This window comes from Centropristis striata, chromosome 18, assembly GCF_030273125.1.
Source record: "Centropristis striata isolate RG_2023a ecotype Rhode Island chromosome 18, C.striata_1.0, whole genome shotgun sequence".
Taxonomy (NCBI): Eukaryota; Metazoa; Chordata; class Actinopteri; order Perciformes; family Serranidae; genus Centropristis; species Centropristis striata.
Window position 1 is genome coordinate 19,544,600 of NC_081534.1, and position 27,114 is coordinate 19,571,713.

The following is a 27,114-nucleotide window of genomic DNA, read 5'->3' on the forward strand; positions in this document are numbered from 1 at the left end:
AGAACAAATAGACCAAGAACAGAAGTACACTAAAGTTGGTGCACAGGATAGTGTGTGGATAGTCTCCACGTACCTTTATATATAAAATATGAAAATCACCAGGAGCTGTGAGGTTGCCGTGTACTGTAGCTTTAAGTGGGTGATTATCATGCTTCTGTGTATACAACACTGTGCTTAGATCATATCCCACACAGGACCTGATCTCATTTTGCGCTCAGTTGCTTTCATGCATGTTTAACACAGGTGTAGTTGGATCTCAGCAGGCCTGTACACACTGCTGTTTTTTTTCTAACTTTACTTAGTTAAAGATTAATTTGAGTTCCCTTTTCCAGCACCAAAATAAAAATGACTAACATTGCACCAGGAATCTGTTTCCCATCCTCTCACGAGATACTGTGTAGCAGGTTTTGATCTTTGTATTTTGGAAGTGACAGAAAAGAATACCACATACAATAAAGAAGGGAGTCATCACTCAGCTGTTAACAAGTTGGATGAATATGGAGATGCAGGTGTGATGAGAGTACTAGATGATTTAATCGTATTTACATTCTGTAAATGACTGTGGGATCAGGCTGCCGTGTCAGTGCATCAGGATTTGCAGATATTGATAGGAGGTCTGCCTGTGATGCTGCTCTGCTTTGCACTGTGTGAATTCACCAAAGACTCAACAGCCCACCCCACACCGACACACTGCTCTCTTCTGTTTCCCAAGACAGAGCATTGCCAGAGGTAATATAAGAAGTAGCAAATCCCTTCCAAGGGCATCCATCGGTCATTTCACATTCCATGAACTCAGATGGTGCAAGGGTTTGGTTGGAAACAATCATTATAAAAGATCAAACAGGAAAATAAATACCCTCCTCATGTTGGAACTGAAGTTAAATCTAACAATGTAATTCACTATGAATAGGAATCTAAGCTAAGTACCTTAAATTTAAAATGTGTAAATTAGTTGTAAATGTCAGCGCAGCAAGAACCGAAGGTCATTACCATTCATCTCTGTCCCAGCAGAGCGTCCATTGAGACTAGTTACTGTGGCACTGGTGTTACAGGAACAGATCTCAGGGGTTGCTTTTGTGCTCTGGAGCTGGCTGTTTCTCTATTAATCATAGCTGGACGAAAAGCTATTTGAGCTCAAGATCTAATTCCACTTTCCATTTATTTCTTCAATTGTGTGTAGTGTATGTATGGTGGAGCAGAGTGATGTATGTGCGTGTGCATGTGTCCGTACATTAATGAATACTTGCTTGTGTTTGTGTGTGTGTGTGTGTGTGTGTGTGTGTGTGTGTCTCTGTAGACATGCTATCCATCTATCTATCTATCTATCTATCTATCTATCTATATATATATATATATATATATATATATATATATATATATATATATATACATGAAGTGGGCAATCCTTTTGTAAATCAATATGAAATAAATATGCTAAACCATATGAAAACACTGGTAAAGTTTAAGTATGTGTTAGCATACTGCAGGGTGCTTGTTATAGCCTGCTTGTGTGACTGTGTGACTTGTTTTTGTGTGACAGAGCATGTCTGAGCCGAAGGTGTGCTGTCATCTTGTGTTCTCCAGGTCGTCTGTTTCTGTTGGTGTGGGAGTGAGAGACGTGGAGGCTGTGATTAGCGGGCTGAGCCCGTGAGTGAACCTATGGCAGAGAGACAGCACAGTGCAGGTAAGAACTGCCAGACACAGAGGGGCAAAAACACAGTCTGTGCCCAACTGTAATACAACAAAACAGCCCAAACTGTATAAGGAGATACCTGGGGAGGGAGCGTTCTGTTGCAGATCATAGTCCAAGATGACTAACTATCTCAGGTCTGCCTAGCAGCCCTTAGAGGCTGCGCTCTATTACAGCCAACAATGCAAGAATGGTAGATGCAACAGCACACAGATGAGTATACAGATGGCATGCTTAGGAGAGCCAAACTGATAATAATATCTGTATATCTGTAATCTGATACGAATATCTGTATTTGAAAGTTACACAAGGCTGTCTACAACCACACTTACAGCTCTGTGAGACTGAGCTAGCTAAATGCAAATGTCGGCATGCTGACACGCTCACTCTGACAATGTTAACATGCTGATGTTTCGCAATGGCTGGGTCTAAAATCATTCACCTATTCACCACTCCCTTCTCACTACATGGGGATTTCTATGCAGAGGACTACTCTGCCCTACAAAGCAAAAAGGCAGTAACTGCATTTTTCAGGTCAAAAATGAGTTATTATCATTTTCATGACATTCAAGGCATCCTTTTTTATGTGACAAAACATCTTATCTCAAATGTGTGTCGTATTGGAGAAAAATGGTAGTTGTTTGTACAGTAACTGCAAAAAGCCCTAGTGAAGTACAGCTTAGCAATGTGAGACTTTAAGCAGCCGTTTCAGCACCAGAACAGCTTCTGGGTGGAAAATATTGACCTGCTTTGTAGGGCAGTACTGTGGGCTCATCGGCACATCTCTGTAGAAATGGCGCCCAAAATGATTTTTTCTTTGTTCTCACTGTCATTCATCTTTCTTTGATAAGGAGAAGAAACACGCTTACTAGACAGATTGAGAGGTGGAAAACTACCAAATGCATTAAAACTAATACAATTCATCCAGCGGGGAACATGAATATGTGTATAGTTGAGTTGTTGAGACAATTTTCTTTGAACCCAAAATATCACCCCATCACCATGGGGACAATGCATGTTTGTACAAAAAAAAGCTCACCAAATTATTTCAACTCAATTAGTTATGTTTCCACTCCAAAATTAATTTAACCAAAATATGTTTTATTTCAGCATTTTTAGATGAACTGTAGTGTAAACAACAACCAACATATTTACATAGATAAAAGTTTGTACATGAAATTCCCAGTGCAGCCAAACAAATTTACTGACTTGAAGCTGACTCAATGAAGGACCCAAAAACATCTCTCCTCCTTTCATCACCCTGAACATACTGCTGGGCATTTTCTTGTCTGTCAGGATTCTCTGAGACGGGGGGACCCAAATAAAGTCTGGGTGTCCGGGAGCATGATGCCCTGGAGAACATTTTTGCCTTAAAAGCCTAAATTTGGTGCCTCTCGCACATTCTAATGCCACTATTCCATCTTAATCATTGCATATTTTTTCATGAATTATTGTAAAGGATAATAAGGGTTCATATATGTTTTATTTAAGGCGTCATATTTTGACAGTCTTTTTGCAAATTCTGTGGTGCTAACGCATCGATGTGCTCTTATTTTGCAAGCTACGTGTTTGCTTTTATTTTCAAGGCGGGTCTAACACGTTCTTACTGTAACGCCTTTTGGTGTGTTATATATTAACACTGAAAATCGGAACTTGGAGCTCGGAACAACGTTGAAAATTCTGAAATTCGTGTAGACCTTGAACGCACCACTAGCCGCCGGACTCTCTATGTGCGTTGCAATGTAGTCTAAGTAAGGGAACATTAATCCTCTGTTTTCCCGGCGATGTTTGTCACTGAAAGTGGGGGGAAAGGATCAGGACCACTATGAATCTGGGGGGGACATATCCCCCCGTCCCTAGTGCCATCTGCGTGCATGTGATAATGTATCAGTCGGGCTCTAATTCTCAGGTCCTAAGTATGCTTGGCAGAGCAAAACAATGTCTGAAATGTGTAGTTTGTTCTGATGGTTGTCCTAGAGGAAAGGTCATGGAGCACCCACATTAAATATGTTTCATTCTGTGAGGAGCAGTAAACTTAATATGTTGAAATGTTGGCTATTCATTGCTCTAGAGGAGAGATCAGGAGGGCTCCATAAGGCCTGCAGCAGTGGGACAGCTGTGTACACACTAATCCAAATCTAATGCCAGTAAAAGCTGAAATTATTAAGAGGATTTCTTAAGTTTGCCTGAACTTCATGGAGTTTATCCTGTTGAGGATTGTATGTTGTTATCTGATTTTCATATTATTTGCCAACAAGACAATAGATGATAATTCACTTTTTTTTTGGCACACGTCCACGTTGGACGAAGCCTGCTGAGCTGGGATTGACCCTTGGTGCACTCATCTGATTGGCAGAGCTGACCACTAGATGGATGTCATAGATACATAACTTTTGATTGCTGATGCCCAACACAGCCTTCTGAGATTCACATATCCAAAAAGCTGCAGTAAAAAGACTGACAAAAAGGCAAAGATGTAACTAGAATTGGCCTCAGGCTTATGCTGAACAGAACAAACACCACAAGCTGCATCCTTTGTACTTTATATAAATCAATTTTTGCAACAGAGGCTGGAAATACTATCAAACAGTTCTCCTTAGATGTTGAGGCACTTGCAAGTCTTAATTTCCATCCCAATACACCAGGAGAGTATTCTTCAAAATGTGTATTCTTCACTGATGCTGTATTTAAATATAACTAAAACACCTCGTGGGATGAAGACATAGACAATATATTTGAGGAGTGAATCTGGAGTCGTTTTAGAAGAGCAGCTGATACATGTGTTAATAGCCAGGATCTTTTAGCGCTGTGGGAGCTCTGGTGGGTTCATCATTCTACAAGGTAATCCAAAGATGTCCTTAGGAATGACAGATGCTTGACTTTAAAGGCATTGACACCAGATGCCTCTTTTATCCAGAGAGGGCAGCCATGCATCACCTTCCAGCCATCTAACAGCAAATCAATCGGTAGCCACCAGGTAGAACAGGAATCTTCTAAGAGCAACACAATCACAATCAAGAAAAGAGGCAATATAACAATGCTGAATGCACCACACGTCTTTTTAAAAAAAATTAAAGGGTAAATTACTTTATTTGTGTGTGATTTATGTAGTTCATTTGGTGCTGAGATGTAGTGACAGTCCATATTAAACAGTGTGAGGAAAATATCTTACTGTGACATTTAATTTCATGGCTGTAGTATGTGCATAGTGCAGAGGAGAATTATTTCTACATGGGAAAGAAAAAGGAAGAAAAAAAAGATACAATTATGTTCATTGTTGTTGAGCACTGCCAAGGTCAGCTGAAATAACTAGTATTTAGCTCATGTATAATACATGACAATGTTACTCAAAAACTATTGTGGCATTCAAAATATATTTGTATTAAATAATGACAAACTGCTGATTAGTCACTGACAACCCCAACTGACAAATAACTATGAACTACTAATAGACATTCAATCTAAATTTTACAAACAATAACATTTACTGATCATGTCTAGTGACAGTGAAAAAGAAATGTATGTTTTCATGCAAGAATTAAAAATATAGTAAATATTAAAACATTAAATAATACATAGCATATTAAAGCATCCCTGTGCCCTCAATGTCATTCCTGTCTTCTGACATTATTATGCAACATTTTATATTACTTTGTTGAAGACATTATGCAGCCCAGGATAGTTTTTTGTATGAACTTAAAAATAGCAAGACTGGTCTCCCTCAAAAACGACAATATACAATATACTTGTACATGCAGCAAAATATGGCTCACATTTATGTTTTTAAATTGTGGATGTTAGTGACGAGACAATAAAGCTTTGTGAACCATTTGCTTTATTATTTGACCCAACTAGATGTCAGTCTTGGCTTTTTAAAAAAAAGGCTCCAGCAATGGTAATTGAGGCTGCGGTCGAATAGTCAAATTTGCTTAGGAACCTTCCTAACTGAGTGAAATGACCCGGAAGTATTATCGTAGCCGCCATGATAAGAGCTGTTCGAATTCTCTAACTGTTAAGGAAAGGAGCTTCAATGCTTCCTTTAGTATCTCCTTTAGCATAGGATACACCGGACCATCCTGGCGGACCTCGTGACGTTTTCCATTGAGGTTAAGGAAAAGTGGTTAGGAAAGGACTTAGGAGCTGATTTTTTTGACTATTCGACCGCAGCCTGAGTGTCTTTTCAGCCCTTTTTTGAACAAAGAGCGCCATCTAGTGGACTCGGAAAATAAAGCAAATGGTTCACAAAGCTTCATTGTCCCTACATAGTCAGGGCGGGAGGGAGGGAAGATGACTGTATTGAACAATTGGTGGACTTTACCCAGGAGAACGGGTAAAAGTAAACAACTTTTTTTTAAGTTACATTTGTTATGTCTTCTCCTAAACCTATAGATCATTGGTTTTGTAGCCTAAATTCACAGAAACTGCAGCCTTTTTCACGAACCGACCTGTATGTATAATGACGTGTGCTATTTTTAGAATGCTCCTCTGTACTGTGTCATTGTAATTTTGACACTGTGTAAAACACTCATACGTGTCGAATGGGTGGTATTGGCAAGCGGTCTATTCTTTCGTTAAGGTTGGAGATCTTGTTGAAAATGGCACATATTCTTGCCAACTCTACACAATCCGAATAGTAGAACTAAGGTCTGAAAGAGATCAAAAACACATAGGTTCAACTTGAACAAAAACAAGGTGAGATGATATTGATTTCTGATAAAAAATGATTCTTTCAAATTATGAAAAGGGGAAATGAACACACTGTCACATTGTTTGGTGTACCCATCTGATCTCTCAGACCACCTTCAAAGTTTTGCAAGCATAATTGCTCAAAGTGCAGCCCACAGGCTGATGGTAACCCTCAGTAACCCCTGAATATCACATGAAACACATGCATTAAACTGTATTATAATCATCTACAGTTCATTACAATACTTTCACTTTCAATAGCTTACATTTAAGGCTATTGCATGAAACTTCTGTCAAGCATCTATCAGGTGAGGAATGTTTGAATGTGGAAGTTAGACGTGCATTTTCTTGTGTAGTCTAACAACACACATCACTCCTGCCTTTCACCTGACAGACAAGATTGATAATTCACACAGGCACTAAAACTCCTTGTCTGTAGTAAACATGTGTCGTGCAACCCTGTAAAAATTTGGGGCGCTGTGAAAAATGTAAATAAAATAGAATAAATATTGAGCATTGAGCATTGAAACAGTACTCAAAATGTCAATGAGGACCACTTTATCAGTCTTTACAGGACTTTTTTTATTTTAAGGATCACTTGACATGCAGTATTTTAAAGGTGAAACCCATTTTGTCTTCCTACACTGGTCTAGCAGCCTTATAAACCTGGTGTTCCTTTGAAATTTTAAAAGCCAGAAGAGAGGCTTCACAGCAGAGATGCACATTTTTTCTCTCAGGCCAATGCATTTTCCCACAGACAGGATTTCATGTATTTCTTCAGTCACATTCTTTCTGTCGGGTCCTCTCATCCCTAAAGAGCCTAAGCACCAATTGCAGCTGAGTGGATCAATCTGAGAATTGCCCATGAAATTCAGAGCGTTCCCAGGCTGAAATCCTTCTGATTATGTTTCACGGATAATGTGAGGATTTTAACGCAGCACAGCGAGTGTACACATTCTCTGGCACACCTTCTAAGTATTGAGTTGCATCCTCTTATGAACAACTCCAGTGGCTGGAGGCTTCAAAAGCCTTTTCAAATTACCTTCAGTTCATCTACATTTCCCACTCAGGACTGATGCAATGGGATGATAAAATCCATGAAGGATCGGAGTTTTGTCTTGCACTCACTCTGCTCACTCAGTCAATTTCATTTTCAGAATAAAGTTTCTTAATATTGTGCTGCAAGCGTTTTTATGTACAGTGGCAAAAAGGGATTGTTAAATGGATGTGTTCAATAAAGACATGAAATATTATAATTGTTTGTGTGGTATTAGATGAAGCTCCTGTGTTTGTCTATACTTGGGACTGAGATGCAGATCAGATCACATTTGATGACGAATTAATGCAGAAAACCAAGCCATTTCAAAGTTCACATACGTTTTCTTGCCACTGTATACATTTTTAAACTTACACTAATCAGTTTGCCAATTTATTGCGCCAATATTATTTTTTATACAACACTGATATTATAGTGTTCAGAACAATATAGCTACTAACATAAGGGTTCTTTCTAATTAAGGACTCCATCTAACAAAGCGTTATTCACACAGATTCAAGTGGTGGCAATTATATGTCACCAATTTTTGTCTCTTGCACATTCCAGATAGATGTGGAATCCTAGAGCACTAAATAATACATTTTGCATCACATTTAGAAAATGAAAGCTTGCAAGTTGCTAATGTTGTGAAACAGCCCCCTGTCCCTCATCACAAATTGACCTGTTTTGCTTTACATGTACATATGGGCCTCTATTAGACTCACGGTTTCATAAGTTTACCTTACAGAGACAATGAAAAGGGAAATCTAACACATCACCTTCACAGATTTAACTGACTTTAACTAGCCTGCTCAATGAATTAAAAGGTTGCAGATCTTTTTGTCAAAAATAATCAAAGTATATCAACAAATATCAAATTACTTGTTTCTTAGACTGATGTCAATAAATACTCAATGAGCATAATAAATACATGAGAGCTTTAGTAGAATAATATCTTTTTTGCTTTGAGCCTTAAAAACCCATGCAGTGTTGAACACTGCTTTCTATGACTGGCTTTATAATAAGCTGGCTTGTCACCCTTCATACCTGTTCAAGAGCAAGACAAGTGACAAGCAAATCTCAGCAACATGGGCTCCCACTGCTTAGTCTGATGCAGTGTTTGCTTCACTGATAAGCTGATTCAGTTTGTCAGGTGGTATTACGGCTGTCGGCCTTCGTGCTGCCGACTATGATCCCTGAGAATCAGAGGGGCTGTAATAATCTTAGCTCTGGCACATCAAAGTCACCCCTCCCACCCGAGGAGCGAGCAAAGCAAACCGAGCTCAGCCCCAAAAGGCAGAGCACCACAGGCGGCACAGGGGTCAGAGGTCATGGTGATAGCTCTCTTACTGATCAGACAGCTCAAGGAGTGCTGAGGAAAGAGAGTGGCAGACAGGGGAGACAGCAGAGCTCTGTGAAGACTAACACTGTTACCAGATAAGAAACAGGGAAGTCTTACTGCACTTAAATACACTTTTTCACACATTTTCGCTTGCTTTTACTCAGGTGTTCCTGTTACTTTGTCCATCCCCTGTATATTAGCAGAAATTCAAAAAAAGAAATCTGATCTTTCAGTCAGTAAACAAATGAGATTAATTGGCATGATCTTTCTGATACCTTACTACAGTCAATTACAATATAATCTGTTTTTTTGTACCATTCTTCGGGCAGTTTTTGATTTGTGCAGCCCTTTGATACTGTATTAGAAAGATTGAGCAGCTATGTGCAGACTAACCTGATAAGAAACCTAAGCTTTCAAGAAATTAATAATGTGTTAAATAGTGATATGAAAGGAATACTACAATCAAATACAACACAATGTTTAACTTTGGTTGAATTCAGAGTTTGTCAGTACCACCTATAACAACACATATGAGTGTTTTGCGGCTCACGGTACTGCAGAGCATTCTAAAGATAGCACACGTCATAATACATTAAGGCAGGGCGATATATCTGTATAAAAAATATATTGATATTTTTAAAATTGTGATATGGAATTAGACCATATTGCATATAGTTCATTTTTTTTCTTTCTTTATATATGAATGCTTCCCTTACTAGGGTTTGTCATATTTTGTTATTTTTTTATAAATTTAGTTCGTTAGATTGGCCTATTTTATTTCATAGGCTGTTTTTATTTAAGATGTTTTTATTTATTTAAATATGCATTTTATGGAGCTTTGATTGAAAAAAAAGGTACTCCTGTTGTTACACAGTATTTATGTTCACTTGATTAAATGGTTTCAATAAAACTACTTGGGACATGTCATATTTGACTTTGACTGAACATTTGCTTTCACTTTGCGACAAAAATATTGTGATATATATCATATATCGATATTCAGCCTAAATATATCGGAATATGACTTTTGGTCCATATCGCCCAGCCTCATTATACATACATGTACGCTCACGAAAGGCTGCAGTTTCTGTGAATTTAGGCTAGAAAACCACTGACCTAGGTTTAGGGACTTCCTGGTTAGGCGTTATAAAGGACTTTTAAACAGTAAATAAATGTACGTAAATGCAGTGAAGTAGTGACTAGGGTGTGTGAGCCACAGAAGTTACATAAAAAGTAGTTTACTTTTGTTTTCACATGAGACATGAAGCCTGTTGGGTGAAAGTCTGCCATTTGTTCAGCCCATCCACCTCCCATAGTGTGATATCTGCCATTTAAACTCTGCATCACCGTCAGTCATTACTATTATGTCCGCAAGATGCTACCGAACGGCAGTCTAAAACATAAATATGAGTCATATTTTTCTGCATGTACTTAGGAAATACTTAACTGCTTCAAAGTTCCCTTTTTAATCTGCATAATAAAAAGGAAGCAGGTGTGAAGACTATTCCCGCTACCAGAAAAAAAATCTAACTTCTATTTAAAAATGTATTTCTTCAATAGACACTATTTACGTAATCAAATACAATACAATGTTTTTGCTTCATACAAATGTGTTCCTGTTAGTTAATGTGGCCTCTGTATTCTGAATTCTTTCATACCAGACATGCACTGCTAATTTTCAGCAGATATGAAATGTTAAAACTCTAATTAAACCCTATAAATTGGTCAGAATTGCACAGTAAGAGTTAATTAAAAGAACTTAATGTCTCTCTAATGGGCTGATAGAGGGCTTCTTCACCTCCCCTCCAAAAATATCAGCTCCACATCCTGCGATAAGACTGCGAACTATGTCTAATAGCCTCGGCTCATACTCTCCCCAGTGAATCATCCTGTACTTTCCCACATCCTCCTCCTCTACTCACTCTAATTTGCTCTCTTCAGAAAATATTCTCCTCCGCCTCGATCCTTAGTGTGTAGTTTTACCTCATGTCTGAGTTTTTCTGTTACTTGTCCTTGTCTTTTCAAGTCCTGAAGAAATACATTTGTTCTATCAGAACAAGGCTGGTATGCACTGAAACCTGTTTTTCCTTCCCATGAATGGCTCTCTACAGACAAATGTTTTATATCCTAAAACGTCAGTTGTGGATGCAAACAATGCCTTTGTGTAGGCCTAATTTGTGTGTTTTTTCCTTCTCTCTAACATCCACTTACATGTAAGTAAGTAAGTGCTTAAAAACACCAAGACCTGGTGCAACAAACATTTATTACAAGTAGGAGACAGCATGAACAGAGGAGTAGAGTTTCTTCTAATTCTTTTTTTTAAAGCTTACTTTACTTTGAGGAATTTGACATTTATGTTAGAGCGTCTCCTTGACATAATAAAATAGGCATAGGCAAGACAAACAAGGCAAGTTTGATAGGGCAAACAAATGATTTCTGCCTGAAGCAGCAGGGACAGTGTGTGGTCTCTATTGTTGTGAGTCTAAAGAACCTTTCAGACTGTGTTTCTGCAAAAGTCCCGCTATATTGCCGTAAAGAGCTGTACCAGCTTTTCTGTGGAGACACAAGATGCAGTCACAAAACTTTTGTAGTTAAGATGATCAAGAGTTTGAAGATGGATGTGGTCCAAGCGGCAACCTCCGGGTCTGAGCAGGGAGGCAAACCAGGAAGTGCCTTAAGCTGCATTCTACCGAAAATTCCAGCAGGGGGCGCTAAGTGTGACCGCAGAAACATTTCTGTCGATTAATTTCAATGCAAAATGAGGAAAATTCTCACTTGATTTATTACCTTAAATTTTTTTTAGGACAACACTTTCGTCTCAATCATTGAGTAAAAAATCTTCTTCAAGACAATTTGATGTTAATAGTTCAAATAATGGCCCCATTTAGAAGAAAATAGAAGATAAAGAATCATATGATTTGGGGTGTGGCTACCTTTGATTGACAGGTCACTATTAAGTCGAGCCGTCACCAGGAGAGAAGCAGAACAATGCGTATCCACGGCAACGTGTCAATAAACTAATATGTATATAAAAAAGGACGTTTTTTGGTCTCATAACTTTGAGCCTTTCACTGTATTTTCACTTAATGACAGTTTATTTGAACGTTTTGTTAATTAAAAATGTCTTGTTCAGTGTTTGGTTGGACTAACAGACACTCCAAGGAGTCGCTGTTCATTTTTTTTTTTGGTAAGTTACATACATTTTGTTTTTGTTTTTTACTAGCCAAAACTAACATCCCAGTTAACACTCCAGTTAATGCTAACATGAATTAGTAGCTGCTTCTCTCAGTCAGGTTGAGGTGTAGAGAGGCGTGTAATCAGTGATCAGATCCCTCTCGCTCCTCCACAGTCCAAATATGGTCTGCTCCCCGTATCAACAAGATAGCGACGCAAGATGGCGATAAGTGTAACGCTGAACTCGATGCTTCCAACGGGCAGTTCACAAACCAGTGGGTGAGGTCACAGTCACTACGTCCATTATTTATACAGTCTATGGTGTGGTCCCATCAAAGGCTTTGGAAGTAGATGGGTAGGAAATGAGGAAGAGAATTTACTTCCTTGCATGATTTGGTGTTACAGCTGGCGTGGTCTCAGTCTTCTGGTTACAGTTTGATAACTGTGAAAGAACTGTTAACAGTCACAGTCAAGGTGTTTCATTTCAGTGATCGCAGGAACAAATGGTGATGCACATGCATCATGTTATGCTCAAACTTTATTCAACACATATTCTACTGCATTTTAGCTTGTAAAAACACTTCTGCGTAAGATCCTTCAGTCTGTTCTTCAGTGAAAGATAGCAGCTTTGAGTCACTGCTGTGTGGAGGAGGGTGAGAAGAGGATATTAATATCAGTGTTAGCATCACATTGAGGTGCTCCGTCAAGGTTAATTGGTACCACTTGTAAGGCTCGAAACACAACTGGCTCTCTTTTCCCACAGCAGCATCCTCCAGTGCAAACACTGAAGTTATCAGGGGAAAGTGGCGGTGTCTGTATCATTACATGAATTGCCACTGCTCTTTTTGCCAAAATGCAGAATGCTCACTAGTGTCTTGTTAAATGGGAATCTGAAATCAGGTAGCATTTCACACATTAATACCAAATGCAGTGCACATTTTTAAACCAATGCTTTATTCAGTCAGTCACATCTTTGCTTCAGTTTGCATCATGCAGGATGACTCCACATCCACTTAGGGCTTTCCATTGACTTTGTGCAATTGCACAAAGTTTTCTTTACATTTCACCTAAATGCATCTCTACACTACAACGATGCAAGCAGAGCTAGTGCAATGACATGACTTGGCGATAAGGCAGAAGCAGAAAATCCTAAAGGAAAACATCACCTGATGTGTGATTTTCACACAGTCCATTTTAACATGTCATACCCAATCACCAGTTAATATCATCCTGTAAACTCTCAGATTAAAACTTTCATTGATTCAAGCTTTCAGCATTCAAACAATGGCTGAGTTGTAAACAACAGCTGGGCTTCAGCATGAGAAAAGAAAGGATGGTTGCTAAGATAAGAGATTAGACAGAACTGTGTGGGTGTGGGAGCTATTAATCATCACACAATTTTTAATCATTCATTCATTCCAGTCACATCTACTTTCTTATTTTATTATAGTTTTTTTTCTGTTGGCTGCAGTCAAAATATAAATACTTTCTTTTAACACTTCACCGCATTTGTAAAAGAACTGTCAAGTAAATGTAAGAGACTGTCCTTTCCCCGAAAGACAACAGTATTGGTTGTTTATACTAGCAGCTTATTCCATCTGCCACACTTAGCACCCCCTGCTGGAATTTTCGGTAGAATGCAGCTTAAGTTTGTCTCCCTGCTCAGACCCGGAGGTTGCCGCCTGGTACATAATTATGTCATGTGTTTGTGTCCAGAAGTAATGCAACAATTTGACTTTTTTTTTTTTTAAACCAAAATACAATTGTTTCCTAGATCTAACCAGGTAGTGTTGTCTGAATGTTTCCACTAAGTGGTCACAATTCTTTGTTTATATTGTGTGTGCATATATCTATCATTTTTTTTACCTTATGCGTCCAGTTCTAGTTTGGCTGCAGTGGATATTGACATTATTCTGAATTTATCAAGATAACCTACTGGTAATAGGATGAAACAAGAGGAAGTGTTGAGTATGCACTACAGTAATAAAAACAAATGAAAGTAAGAGCAGATCTAAAAACATGGATGTGACTATATATGGATGTGAATATAGCTTAGTAACTTTTGACTTTGATATACGCTTATTTGAAATCAAGTCTTTGTTTATTTTGCAGCTCAGATAAATAAAGGCCATTATTTGGGAATTTGCAATTAAACAAAACGTGCTCCACCTTGCTGTGATAGTTAAGGATCTGATATGAATATGAATGCACAAAATATGGTATAATATGCTGATGTGTACAACAGCTCAGTACCCAGTGGACCAGATCACAGAGGCAGTCTGGCATAGCAGCAGATATGTTCTCCCTCTTCGGGGACCACCATATGGAAACACTGTGTGTGTCTGCCTGGCGTAACACCAGCTTCCGTCGTTACACTGCCATGAGTACACACAGGCCATGTGGGCATTGTCAGGGTACGGCTAAATCGCTAACACTGCTCTCTTCATGCCTGTTAGCTTTGAAAAGTTAATAAGTCAGGCCATTTTACAGTCTGCTGAACACTGAGGCACTGAGATGTAAAATTTTGCATGGTGAGGACAGTTTATACAAAAACACAGAATGGATGTTACATGAGTGTATGGGGTTATTTGTGCAAACGTTTTGTTTTCTATCCATGCATCCCAACTTCACAAATTCTAGTGCCATTAGGGGGTTTATGTTAAACATGTAAAATGTGCTCTTGCTGAAACAACTGATGCTGTCAATTTTCTTGCGAGACCAGTCTCAGTATCTTAGAATTGTTTTTAAACGTATAACTTTTTTTTACTAAAAATATCATAGATTGAGATTTTCAAACAATTTAATCCTGCACACTCTGTCAAACAATCTTGCTGAAGGTCCACAGAAACTGAAATTGTTAGTAATAGTGCAGTGCCCGTAGGAAGTATGTATTCATATAGTGGGAGATTAAGTAGATTTTTCATGATTTTATGGCCAAATGAGGTTGTGTGTGAAAGTGGGATGTACAATGAGGTGTAATACTCTTGCGTAGTGTTCATATACAAATTGTATATTGGGTAATACATGGATGTACATTGAGATATAAAGAGAACAGAAATAGTTATTTTAAGAAAAATAAAATTAATCATTCAACATGTTTAGACATAAATACAGACACAGATATAGGAGGGAATAAGTTTACATGCAGCACAAACAGATGGATGTGAATAATGTGAGTAAGGGTTATTAGGTGTGTTGTGGAATGTGATTGATAACTATTGTGTTTCATATATTGTGGCTACGCAGACCACTACAACAACGTCTACAACTCCATAAAACACTTACTTTTCATAAGGTACGCACACCATCCAGCACATACACATTGAACATTGATATTCGCCGGAAACTATTTGAATATTATTGGAAAATAGAGCTAAAATCCAGAGTGAATTGTGTTATTATTATATCTTAGGTCAGTCTGACTAACGGTCAGCGAGATATGCCCTAGACACACACACACACACACACACACACACACACACACACACAGACGCTACTTGCTTTTATAGATGGATGATCAACTAGAAGAGAACTCAGAGTGCAGACCTCCACCAAGGCCATGCCCTTGAAACCGGCACGTCTGACTGTTTTCTGAAACCCACTCCTGCCTACACAAACATTCTGACCATGCATGTCTGGCCCTGCACAGCACAGTTCATCCCCCCATTGATGCTGTGATATGTGTGTTTTGGTAAAACATCGTCCCCAGCACATCAGTAACACACAGAGAGTCTTACTGCAGCACGGAAGACAGCGAGAGGTTTATTTAAAAACCAAAACCCACAAACTGATAATAAATTCAGAGGAAAGTCTGTGAAAATCTGAGAGAAAAGCTGCTGAAATTAGAAAGTAACCACAGTAACTGAAGAAGGTGCTGTAAGCAGCGAATGTGATGTGTCCGTCCATTTCACATTATTGAGAAAAATGAGTAATACTGAAAACTGCTCCTTGGTTGATTATGACACCTTCAGAAATGATGGTGAATCATATATTGTCAGTACATTTGGTAGTAATTAGAGGGGCATTGTTATTTTTCTATTTTTTTTAAACAGAGTTCTGCTGCTACAGGCACAGGCTCAGAGTGGGATGTGCAGCTGGCGAGCGGTTCATGACCTGCTTTAATCTTCTTTTCTACTTCATTTGTTTACTTCATCCTTCTGGTGAGTGCTAGCTAAACCATGGGACCATCGGGCCGGTAGTTTTCCTGTTATTCCTGCTGACAGAAAAACACACTCCACAGAAAACATCATTTACATAAATTTTCATGCTGAGAATCAGCAGTGTGCGGATCTTCTTTTCTCCAGACTCAAGTGATACTCTTCAATGCATGAGCAATTTAGATACTGTATATATTTAGATATATATTAATTAGATTCACTATGCAACTCAATGGGTCATTCTTACAAGCAAGTAAGTAACAACAGATATCTCATGAGTAATGATTTTTTTTTTGTTGCACCGTAGTAGGAGATATGCACATTATTGTTGTTTTGTTTTTGTCATTATGGAACTGCCATATTACTTGTTCTTGTGAGATGAAAACTTGCTGACCTTTCAGAAAGTAAAAATTACGACTTGACCACCATAAATCTGTAGGCTTATCTGCTTGGTTAAAAAGGGTTTTATAGAGCATGTACACACACACACACACACACACACACATACATACATCCTCTATCCCTCCTCTAATCATCCAAGTGAATCAGCAAATGTCATGGCTGGAGTTGTTTTCACCCTGGGCAATACTCTCATCTCACATTTCGCTCTCATTTTCGGATGGGAGCGATACATAAATCAGAGTTGCTTTAATCAGTGTTATCATTACTGTCCAAAACAGACACACCATTATTGCAGGTATCCTTGGGATATTCCCTTCTTTTCGCCAAACCCAAACCACAACAACAGAAAGTGTTATCAGGATTAACAAACCTCGCTCTCCCTACTCATTGTCTCTGGGGCCCGACCAAACCGTTGAAATGTTTGTTTACTCAGCCAGGATTTGAATGTGGCATTCAGGGAACTGATCAAATTTTTTTTGTTCTGCAGTAAAATTTAATTAACTACAGCTGAATAAGTACATCCATGTGTGCATTATTTCTGGTTTATGAAATAGTGAAGGGGCCTCTATGTTAAACTCATAGAATAAATAAATAAGTCATTATCACGTCGACACTTTCAATAATATAATACAGAGAGTGAAACTGGTGTAAGTGTAAAAAATACACAGCCAAAGGTTCACCTCCCACTTCAAATGTTATCACACAATTAAATTAAAAACACTTTACCAGCAGTTATCCACCTCATAGGCATGGATTAGAAGGGCCTGCTCTACCGTCTATGGTCTATTAATTGTGCTGCTATTCTAATGTTTATTGTTAGGCACCAACCTTAAGTGACCACAGGAGAAGAAGTGATGTGGTATAAAGAGCAACAGCATCCGCACAAGGAGGGAAATAGGGATGGCGGTTGGCTCCTTAAGCACAGGACACAGGGCAGAGTAACCCTTCAGTAATTTATATTTAATGTAAGTGTCTTTTATCTACCATGTAAGTGTCTTGATGTGGGTACGTTAGAAAATTGAGGTATTTTATCATAACCATGATTGTTTTTTATTAAACCTAAGCATGTAGTTTTGTCCTTTCTTCCTTTTACAACCTTAAACATGTAGTTTTGGCACAGAAACCTAATAAAACCAAAACATCTCCAACCAAAATGACAGATAGACTGTTTGTCAATACCACCCATAATGACACGTAAGACGGAGGACAGTCTAAAACGTAAATATGATATTATGCTGCCTGTACAAATGCCCTATATAGTCATTTTTGAGGGGAGTCCAGTCTCAATAAAATGTGAACAGTTATTCAATGTGATGATAACATTCAGGATGGTGGGTTCATTAATTAGGCTTCACAATTTTGAAAAAATATCGAATTATGATTATTTTGACTGATATTGTAATTGCAACATATCTCAGATTATTGGAGGGAATGATCGCTTTCGCATTATTCTTGTTTAGTTGGAAAAATCTACTAAAATGAGAAGTTTTGTTTTTTTTGTGGAAAAAATAGTTGTTTTGACGCATATTTTGCCAATAACAAACATTGTAAATTGTAAATTGCAATAATCCATTTTGCGATTTCAGTGAAGTCACGATAAATTGTGCAGCCCTTATGAATGCTAATGAAGGCCTTGAAAGTGCTTAGTCACCCTGTGTAAATGTATAAATAGCTTATTTGAAGCATGGCACTATGCCTTCAGTTGTGTTTCTGGAAACAGCTGTATACATTCCACAGTTGCCTCTGTGAGCAGCCTCTCCTGTCACATGGGATTAGTTTTTGATGCCAACAGCACTGTGTAGCTGCAGGAGTCTTTGCTCTGCTGTTCATGCAAAAACACATTTCAAAAACATCTTTCACTTTCACTTGCTGTTGGCTTAAAGGGAAATTACAGTCTCATATTACCAGTGTCTCTACTCTGAAAAGTCATAGTTAACCTTGAATAGTAGATTGACAAACGTATTAACCATGACTCCTCTCCTCGTTCGGCATCCACACCTGATGCAGAAAAAATCAGACAAGTTGCCATTAATGTATCTAGAGGAGACAACATAGACAACATCAAACATTTCATGTGTTTCTCTTGGTCTGTAGAAGTACAAGAACATATTCTCACAATAATTTAGTTGAACTAGGGCGGGGCAATATGGACCAAAAGACATATCCCAATATATTTGGGCTGAATATCGATATACGATATATATCCCGATATTGTTATCGCAAAGTGAGAGCAAATGTTCAGCCAAAGTCAAAGCCAAATATGACATGTCACAAGTAGTTTTACTGAAACCGTTTATTTAAGTCAACATAAATACTGGATAACAACAGGTTTGATTTTTTTTTTTTAATCAAAGCTCCATAAAGTGCACATTTAAATATTTAAAAAATCTCATACAAAAATAGCCTATGAAATAAAATAGGCCATAAAAAGAATAACAAACATTACAAAAGAACTACCCTAATAAGGGCAGCATTTATATATATATATGTATATATATATATATATATATATATATATACACACACATACATACATACATACAGAACTATATTGATATATCGCCGAGCTCTGAGTTGAAGATGAACTTTTCAAGTTCAAAGTGTTCAAGTTTCAAGTGTTCAACAAAAATTCACCCCAGAAGTTCAACCACATATATGTAAACATTAAGTTGATTATCACTTGCAATTTGTAGATTTTCAACTGAGCTGCCTACTTAATTTTTTTACACTTCATTTTTATGGATTTGGTTACGTATATTGTTTTTCCTAAGAGATGAATCTATATATTTGGAGATTTTCAAGCAGTAGTGATATAAACCAGCACTTGCTAAAAGGCAGCTGAATGAGCTGCTGGCTCATGTTTGTAATGTATGTATGATGTTTGTGTGTTCTGGTTTGACTGATACAATATGATATGTATTGTGCTTTTCTAGTCAGTTACATGTCATTCAGGTAAGGTCCCCAAGTGAACATAAACTCCACTAAAATCAAATGAGATTGTCACACCTGACTAATAATATTAACTGATAACAGTTTTATATGAAACCGGAGCCAAAGCTAGTAAACCTCTGAATGTGTTGTTGAAGTGGTTGTTTGTCTGTCATATACAAGGAGGCAGAAATGTAATCGCTTGATCTTAATGCATGCAGCATGTCCAAGCAGAGACAGAGGACGAGTGGGAGAGCAGCGGGATAAACACTTGCTGTGCTGGAGGAAGCATTCAGACAGAACAAAGACATGCCCACCCACTCTCCCACACCATCTATATCCCTGCCTTTTCTCACTCTCTGTCATACATGTACACAGACACAGTTCATGTATGTTTTATACGAGCTGTTTCTCATGTGCTGCCTCTGTACAGGCATAAAAATAAATTGTGGTTGTTGCAGTATTTAAGGGTTCCCTTTGACATTGCGTTCAATGGGAATTTAGATACAGGGGCAAGAAAATTACTCAAATGAGGAGGAAGAAAGGTCAACATGAACAGAGATTCTTCAAAAAACTTTCTGTAAGTAAGATTCTCAAGTTCTACGTAAAAACAACTTTGTTTGCAGTGGAACGCACACCACACTGCAAAAAAGTGGTTTCTAAAAACAAGATAAAAACACTAAGTCTGAGGGAAATTATCTTGCTGCATGGACAGATAATTTCACTTGACAAGATTTCTTAAATTAAGATTGTTAAATCTAGAAATAAGCATGTTGAACACTTCAAATAACTCTCAAAACAAGATAGATTTACATTTACATTTAGTCATTTAGCAGACGCTTTTATCTAAAATTATCTAACACTTCTAAATCTAAGTTCTTTTATCTTGGTAAGAAACAAATAATTTGCAGTGCACATCACGTAGTGATGCATTGGATCAAGGCATGTCATTTGATACCCATAGCACACACCAGATACAGGAAAAGGTATAAATCAGAGCAGAGTAAAAAGGATGTTCCAGTCTGGGAAGCAGAATATTGCTGATAAAATTGCTGCTTTTCTAGAGAGTTGACACATGTTACTGTTGGACAACAGGACAGTGATGTGTGTCAAACCCAATATGCATAGTTGATCATGTGCCTGTAATTGTAATGGATGCTGTAGGAGAGAGGAATAACGATTTGGGAGAGACAAAAAGTGAGTAAAAAACACCCTAAATATGTTTAGAACTGCAAATATACTTTCTTCTGTTGATTCCTGTTTTTTTTAATGTCACAATTCCAACCCTCCTCCTTTTTCCGGGCTTGGGACCGGCAAAAGTTACCCAATAGAGACACTTGGCAGAGCACACAGTTAAGACTAAGACATGATGAACTAGTCAGCTAGATGTTTAGCTTATGTCACAGAGATGTGCACACGCAGTGGACGAGGTGAGTAAGTGACTCAGGCTGCATGAGTCAAATGCAGTGATTTATTTTAGTGCAGTGATGTATTTATTACATTTACATCCCATGCTTTCAAGTCAGAGTCTCTAAAAGTCTCCAGTAACACCAGAAAAAGTAATTTGATTTGTCGGTAGTCGATTTTTGCTAAGTTGACAACACTGAATGCATCATGCTAGCCTTGCTAGCTATAAAAGGGAACTACATGGATCAACTTACCAGCCTTTTGTCTCAGCTACAGTGGCTTGCAAAAGTATTCATACCTCTTGAACTTTCCACGTTTTGTCACGTTACAACCACAAACATAAATATATTTTATTGGAATTGTATGTTTAATTTTTTTTTTACAAATAAATAACTCAAAAGTGTGATGTGCAAAAGTATTCAGCCGCCTTTTCTCTGAATGCAACCAACTGCCCTCAGAAGTTGCCTGATGATTGCTGAATGATCGAATGTCGACCTAATGACTAAATAGAGTCCACCTGTGTGTAATCTAATCTCAGTACAAATACAGCTGTTCTGTGACGGCCTCAGAGGTTTGTTAAGAGAATATTGGGGAGCAAACAGCATCATGAAGTCCAAGGAACACACCAGACAGGTCAGGGATAAAGTTGTGGAGAAGTTTAAAGCAGGGTTGGGCTATAAAAAGATTTACCAAGCTTTGAACATCTCACAGAGTACTGTTCAATCCATGGAAATGGAAAGAGTATAGCACAACTGCAAACCTACCAAGACATGGCCGTCCACCTAAACTTACAGGCTGAGCAAGGAGAGCACTGATCAGGGATGCAGCCAAGAGGCCCATGGTGACTGGACGAACTGCAGAGTTGATGGGAAGATGGATTGAGCCAAATACAGGGCAATCTTAGAAGAGAACCTGTTGGAGTCTGCAAAAGACTTGAGACTGGACCATTTTCTTGGCATCCGCCTCCAAGTCTCTGTGCCAGGTGTTTCGTGGTCGACCTCTCTTTCTTTTCCTTTGGGGATTCCACTTGAGGGACTGCCTTGTGGTGTTTGTGGCTGGTTTGCGGAGAGTATGGCCTATCCAGGCTATCCAGGCCATACTCCCAGCAGGACAACGATCCTAAACATAAAGCCAGGGCTACAATGGAATTGTTTTAAACAAAACTTATTCTTGTGTTAGAAAGGCCCAGTCAAAGTCCAGACCTAAATCCAATCAAGAATCTGTGGAAGATCTTGAAAACCACATTCACAAACACTCTCCATCTTATCTGACTGAGCTTGAGCTGTTTTGCAAATAAGAATGGGCCAACATTTCAGTCTCTAGATGTGCAAAGCTGGTAGAGACATATCCCAAAAGACTTGCAGCTCTAATTGCAGCCAAAGGCGGTTCCACAAAGTATTGACTCAGGGGGGCTGAATACTTTTGCACATTGCACTTTTGAGTTTTTTATTTGTTAAAAAAAAATAAAATCATGTATAATTTTTCGACTTCACAATTGTACGCCACTTTGTGTTGATCTTTCACATACAATTCCAATAAAAAATATTTATGTTAGTGGTCGTAACCTGACAAAACGTGGAAAGTTCAAGGGGTATGAATACTTTTGCAAGCAACTGTATATGTTAAACATGGCAGGTTGAAATATATCGAAATGTTCCTTTAAGAATGCACAGTTTTTATGTTCAAACATTTTAGTTTAGCATAGTTGCCACAAGGTACAGCTGAGGCTGCCCCTTAACACTGACCTGCTGATGGCACCAGAGGAAAGATCAGGGGATCAAAAAAGTATTAGGATACATTCTCTCAAAACAATACATTTCTGTACAGCATTTCAAGCCAATCTATCCAGTAGCAGTTGCCATATTTCACAGGGTAACTTTGGCCTCTTGGTGGCCCTATAGGAAAATTTACAGGATTAGGCAAATCATCAATCATTTGAAAGTTTGATGCAAAAGTCAACTTGATAGATGCAGATAATCAGTATCCATATTGCATACCAGGATATATGACTGAGAATTGTAATCATAGTCAAAATCCCTTGCATTTTTTTTTGTCACAGCTTATTTTGTTATGTCTGTCATTTTATCACATAAAATAATTCCAGAGGCTTAGCATTATCACTGAACTCCCTACCACTGGTTACGATAATGCTGTAGAACTAAGAATTTAAGCTTCTTCTTCATGTTTTCAAGTCAGAGAGTCACGCTGGATAAAGGCATCAGCAAAATGCCTGTGATGTAAATGAAAGTGTTACTAATGAACAGGAATTGGTCTTGTCTGAAAGCTCTGTAATCACAGCGTCACAGGAGATATTAATGCCAGCTGTACTCTGTCGGGATGAAGCTGTCTGTATCCGAGGAACTTATGCTGACAAATGGGGTGTGAATATGGACGGGAAAGCGGGAAAGTAGAGGGAGAGAAAGGAAATGGAACACTGGACAAGCATTTGGTTGGCAACATGGTAAAGACAATAATACTTGAAATATATGGAACACAGAATTGTACTGCAAGTTTCACTTGATTAAATATTGGACATGAATGTATGGTGTATGGTATGAATATTTAATTGGACAGTGTATAATATGCCTATCAAATGTGGATGCGTGTAAACTATATATAACATGGATATAATTTAAAAAAATATAAAAAAAATAGTCCTTCAATCAACCAACCAATCAGTCAATCTGAACCAATCAGTTTTTTCTGTCACATTAAATAGTACAGCTTAAAATCAGCCTGTTATCATGTCATTGTGAGCATTTGACACAAACATTTAGCTCAAAGCACCATGCTGCCCAAATAGAAAAGTACCCAAATACTGAAAGTTAAAAACCATCATGAATCTGGGGCGTCCCGGTGGCTCACACTGGTAGAGCGCATACCATTAAGGCTAAGTCCTCCCTGCGGTGGACCTGGGTTCGAATCCGGCCTGATGTCCCTTTACCGCATGTCCTCCCCTCTGTCTCCCCCTTTCTATCACTTTCAATAAAAGCAAAAATGCCCAAAAAAATAAATTAAAAAAACCAAAACATTATGAACCTTTACAAGGTTCCTCAGCTGTGAGTGTGTACCTGTAGTGATTTTATGCTGACTCAGCTGATCTGCTACACTAGATGTGTGAGGTCCTGTTGTGTTTTGTCCGACAACGTGTGTGTTTGTCCTGCGCTAAGTCACTGTCTTGTACTGTGTCAGCACCAATTAATCAGGTCACACAGTTCTACAGTACTAAATCAAAGCCTTTTCGGATTTTGACTTTCCATATATCTTCCATCCTGAATACACACTGCAGGCTGAGCAATAGAGACCTGACTGATCCCAGTTGCAGCTGTCTCCACCAGCATGCACACAAGCTGAAGATAATTGTTGGTAATTGCATAGGGAGCCATTATTTTTCAGCATTTGGCCCTCTAGCATAGCACTATGAGTCACCATGTGCCAGGGAGGGGGTTGGTGTCACTGAGACACCTGGAGAAAACAAACAGGGATTTGGGGCTTGCATGCTGGCTGCCACAGCTTGACGGCAACAGAAATCCGTTGCCTCCGGAACTAATAGACGGATCTGCACAGGAGAGACGTAGTATCGCCTAGCAGGCAGTGGAGAAGCACAACGCGCTCATTTAGCCATCGTCTGTGCTCCTTGTCTGTGCTACACTAAAATCACCATTTGTTGTGGCATGTGTCAGTGTTTGCCAAGTATTTGATATCATTGTATCTCACCACATACTGCAGACATGTCCTTAAGTGTTTTACAGTTTAATTTGTCCAGCCTAACCCCTTTATAATTATTCATCCAATGACACTGTAATGTTTCCGTAGGCACTAATAACATATCAAACTAATTGCATTGCTCCACTACTTCTCCTGTTAGGAAAGAGCAAGAAAGCAACCATTCTTGGGATACTCTGTTGTTAGCTGAATGTTAATGAAGAGTTTAGTGTCCCATGGTAGCGTAGGGAAATAGAATACTCTTACCTTTTAAGGAAGAAAAACAATAACCCATAAGCAAAAAATGCATTTTCTGTACATACAGAAAACAACATTATGAAATCAAATCAAAATGACTTTATTTAACCTCGACAGTAGTGGTCCATGAACAAGTTAGCCCTTGCATAGATAGCTATGTAAAGCTGTCTCCCATCACCTCGAGGAACCGGCTGATAAGTGAGAAATATCAGTAGCAACAACAGGTCATGTCTTACTATTAGTGATGTCTTGTTTGCGAAAGATTCATTCGAATCGCAACTTCAGATAAACTCCGGTCCCGTCTAGTATATCTCTCTCTCTCTAGACCGTAAGTACGGTGGCTGAGAGCTCACAGCGCTGCAACTTAAGAAAACACATGCAAATATACAAAACACAAGCAAACACAAAAAAAAACATCATCATCAATTTGACAGCAGGAGCGCAGCATTTAGAAAACGCTCTGCAAAGACCGCAACACAACACAATAAGAAAACGCGCTGCAAATAGACCAGAACACAACAGAAGTGTTTTGAGAGGCCTGTCAGATAATGGTACATGTAATAAGTGTTGCATATTAGTTGTGTTGGAGGCAAGCTTACTGAATTGGAACCGTGATTACTTTGTAACACGTTACCCCCAACACTGTTTTTGACATTTTGATTATTATTTCCACCTATTCATTCTGTTTAAACCTGGTATTTCTGCACAGTTGCACATAAGCTACTATACTATTATTAGTGCAATGCTATTTCTAGATTTAGATTCCAGTGGTGGCTGCACAGGATGGTGTAATTCATGTGATCCACCTCACTCCACGCTGGTAGGAAGTTCACTGGGAGGAGAGCGGCAGCAGCTTTAGACACAAAGACTTCAGTTAGCTGCCATAGCAACTCCAACTCAACTGGTATATAGCCCCACGCCTGAGGTCTGGTCCCTGACCACCCCAGCTCTTAACCTTAGTGTGGAGAGAGAGAGGGGGAGAGAGAGAGTGAGAGCAGGGCTGAGCTTATCAATGCACTGCACACAAGGAAATAAGATTTTAGATTGAAAAAAAAATTGAAAATCAATATTTGGCAGCTAATGTTGATATTGTGGTGGCACAAATAAATCCAATGAATCACTTTATTGACATTGAAGATTATCAGGGTTTTTTATTTATTTTACTTTATGGGTGATGTTGTAATCAAATATGACAACAGAAATATTTTGAGTTTCATCTGAAAACCTTAGTAGAGGTATATTGGTACAGCCCCAATATGGTAGAAATGTTTCTTGCAGTTTCATGAGGACAAGGAAGCAAACTCCATCCTGGGAGTGGTGGTTGAAAGTTCCAGAAAAGTTAGAAACTTGGACTTATTTGTAAAATTTCAAAATATTACTGAAGCTATTTGATAAGGTTCAATATATATCACTAGTAGACAGACAATCCACACAGCTCATACACCTAGATGTGTTAGCTATTACCTTGAAGAAGGGTTGAGAGAGATTAGCATTGTTCTGCAAACACTGCAGAGTTGCATTGAGCTACAGCAGTTCTCTCATTTAAAATGGTCTTTACAACTCCATCAGACTGTAGTAGTGCTTTCAGATCACTATGTGTAATAAAGGGTTAGAAAGCCAAACTCAGAAGGGAGAATCAGTCTCAGTGTGTTTGAAACCAGTAGCTTCATAAAAACTATCACTGATAATAACCTCCAGTCCCAGATGACTACACATCACTGCATTTTTGGGTTTCACTTTCATTCAGTTTCTGTGTGTGTCTATATACCATGTTCCTCCTACAAGCACACACAAACTATGTACTTTCATGATTCAGCAAACATTACTGAATACCATAAAGATTTAATGGATTAATATCATGTTCAGCAAGCTGAAATGTCATGTGAATGCCAATGAGGGGACACACACTTTACACAGAGAGCTGCCAACTCTGAGGTTGTTGCTATTTTCTCAGCAGTTGATTATGCTGAAGTCCAGTGTTCAAACACTGTGAAGTGGATCCCAGTCCACCTCAACTGTCTGACAAAACTGGTGCCAGGAGCCATTCAGCACACTCAGCTGATTAAGTGTGACAGTCAGCCAGCAGCTCATCCGCTGTGTATTAACTATCTATTCAAACTAAAACATCATCACCATCACATTCGCTATTTTGCTCCAGATAGATAGATAGATAGATTTCAACCAGTCCCTTTTAAGCCATCTCAAGAATTTGTTGGCTTACACCAAAGCTTCTCAGCTTCCTGATTAAAAACAGTTGCTGGTTGGCTCTCTTAAAAATACTCACTGAATTTTCATGAAAACTTAGAGTTTGATCTGAAATCGTGGCCAA

The 27,114-nt window shown here is 38.5% G+C and overlaps 1 protein-coding gene across 5 annotated transcripts in view; it reads left to right on the forward strand.

Moving 5' to 3' along the window:
- The window catches only part of lrfn2b (leucine rich repeat and fibronectin type III domain containing 2b), a 153,968-nt gene that overhangs the window by 93,691 nt on the left and 33,163 nt on the right, over positions 1-27,114 (forward strand). For 4 of the 5 annotated variants that reach the window (XM_059356162.1, XM_059356165.1, XM_059356163.1 and 1 more), the window contains one exon: positions 1,585-1,684. The exons of the other annotated variant lie outside the window; for it this stretch is intronic. The gene's annotated coding sequence lies outside the window, so the exon portion shown is untranslated. The remainder of the gene's footprint in view (positions 1-1,584; positions 1,685-27,114) is intronic. 5 annotated transcript variants of the gene reach the window in all.